Source organism: Solanum tuberosum, unplaced genomic scaffold (assembly GCF_000226075.1).
Source record: "Solanum tuberosum cultivar DM 1-3 516 R44 unplaced genomic scaffold, SolTub_3.0 scf00840, whole genome shotgun sequence".
In the NCBI taxonomy this organism is placed as follows: Eukaryota; Viridiplantae; Streptophyta; class Magnoliopsida; order Solanales; family Solanaceae; genus Solanum; species Solanum tuberosum.
This window is the reverse complement of record NW_006239755.1, coordinates 55,042-57,369: the sequence shown is the minus strand read 5'-3', so window position 1 is coordinate 57,369 and position 2,328 is coordinate 55,042. Positions and strand designations below refer to the sequence as shown.

Sequence of the window (2,328 nt, the reverse complement as noted above, 5' to 3'; positions counted from 1 at the left end):
TTGTATCTTTATAATAATCAGCTTTCGGGCTCTATTCCTGCGTCATTGGGGAATTTGAGCAACTTGTCTAGTTTGTATCTTTATAATAATCAGCTTTCGGGCTCTATTCCTGCGTCATTGGGGAATTTGAGCAACTTGTCTAGTTTGTATCTTTATAATAATCAGCTTTCGGGCTCTATTCCTGCGTCATTGGGGAATTTGAGCAACTTGTCTAGTTTGTATCTTTATAATAATCAGCTTTCGGGCTCTATTCCTGCGTCATTGGGGAATTTGAGCAACTTGTCTAGTTTGTATCTTTATAATAATCAGCTTTCGGGCTCTATTCCTGCGTCATTGGGGAATTTGAGCAACTTGTCTAGTTTGTATCTTTATAATAATCAGCTTTCGGGCTCTATTCCTGCGTCATTGGGGAATTTGAGCAACTTGTCTAGTTTGTATCTTTATAATAATCAGCTTTCGGGCTCTATTCCTGCGTCATTGGGGAATTTGAGCAACTTGTCTTTTATGCTTCTTTATAATAATAAGCTTCAATTTGAGCAACTTGTCTAGTTTGTATCTTTATAATAATCAGCTTTCGGGCTCTATTCCTGCGTCATTGGGGAATTTGAGCAACTTGTCTGATTTGTATCTTTATAGTAATCACCTTTCTGGCTCTATTCCTGAAGAAATAGGTTACCTAAGGTCTCTTAATTTCCTACATTTGGGTAATAACTCTCTTAATGGATCTATTCCTGCTTCATTTGGCAATTTGAGAAATCTGCAAACTCTGGTTCTCAATGATAACAATCTCATTGGGGAAATTCCTTCATTTGTGTGCAATTTGACATCACTGGAAGTGTTGTATATGCCGAGAAACAATTTGAAGGGAAAAGTTCCGCAATGTTTGGGTAATATCAGCGGCCTCCAGGTTTTGATGATGTCACATAATAATCTCAGCGGAGAGATCCCTTCATCTATTTCCAGTTTAACATCACTACAAATTCTAGATTTGGGCAGAAACAATCTGGAGGGAGCAATTCCACAATGTTTTGGCAATATTAGTAGCCTCCAGGCTCTTGATATGCAGAATAACAAACTTTCTGGGACTCTTTCAACAAATTTTAGCATTGGAAGTTCACTTACAAGTCTCAACTTGCATGGCAATGAACTAGAGGGGGAAATCCCTCGGTCTTTGGCCAATTGCAAAAAGTTTTAAAGGTAATACTCAAATTATTATTTCTAAGAGAATAAATTCAGAATCACAATTTAGTAATGGTATTATTTGAGTTACAAATGAAATACAAAATGAAAAAAGTTTTACTAGAGTTATTGAATTCAAAACTTAGAAATCTCGAACCTCCACCCTAACACTGATTATACAATATAGCTTGCCAAAAGTTAGGATTGGCTAAATTAAGCCCATTCATCCAACCCGTTTAAGTTTGGATGGGTTATTGATCTGCTTATTTATTAGGTTAACTCATTTCAATCCATTAAAATTTTGGTGATATGTAACAAATATTGAATCAACAGAAATCTTGTCAAAATATTCTTAAAGAACTTTTTTAAAAATTGGGAAAAGTCATAAAATCTCCCCTCATGAACTTGGCACAAAAGCTTACTTTAGCACTTAAACTACACGGGTGTTTATATACCCCCCCTTAAATTGGTGAATAGTGAAGAAGAAGAAAAGAAAGTATTGAAGGTTGGAATAATGGTGAACAACAAGGAAGAAGAAAGAGAGGGGGTGGGGGTGGGGGTATGCATTTATAAATTAATCAATTGATATAATTAATTTTAAAAAGTGTTTAAGAAAAATAGTGAATAAGTAAAAAGAAATAAAGATTAATGACATGGTGCCTACATGGTTATGATGTGGCGCTTACGTGGCTATGATGTGGCGGGTGAGAGTGATGTTATAGTCTCAGGGTGGAAAAAAAAAATCACTTCAAAGATCTTAAGGGGGTATTTAAACGCCCGTGTAGTTTAAGTACTAAAGTAAGTTATCCGACCAAGTTCAGGGTTTTTTTTTTATGTATTTTCTCTTAACAATTTGATATGTTATATATAGCCATTATAAAGAAAAATAATCATTTTATTAGGTACTAAAATATTGTAAATAGAACAATAAAATAAGTAAAACATAGTAAAATTTGGGTTGGATTGAGTTTTGACCCGTTCTATAACTCATTATCGGACTTGACTCAAGCAAATTTGAATTGGGTTGGGTCTTGACCCGTTTGTTATCTTTACCCATTAAAAGATTCTATAATTGGGACTCGCCTGTACAACCTTAATTATTTGTTGTTTTTATGATAAATATATTTTTCTATTAAAAATTTACATTTT

At 34.2% G+C, this 2,328-nt stretch overlaps 1 pseudogene; it reads left to right on the top strand.

The window, feature by feature from the left end:
- LOC107059116 (probable leucine-rich repeat receptor-like protein kinase At1g35710) overlaps positions 1–1,195 on the top strand; it is a 4,165-nt pseudogene extending 2,970 nt beyond the window's left edge.
- Positions 1,196–2,328: the final 1,133 nt, after the last annotated feature.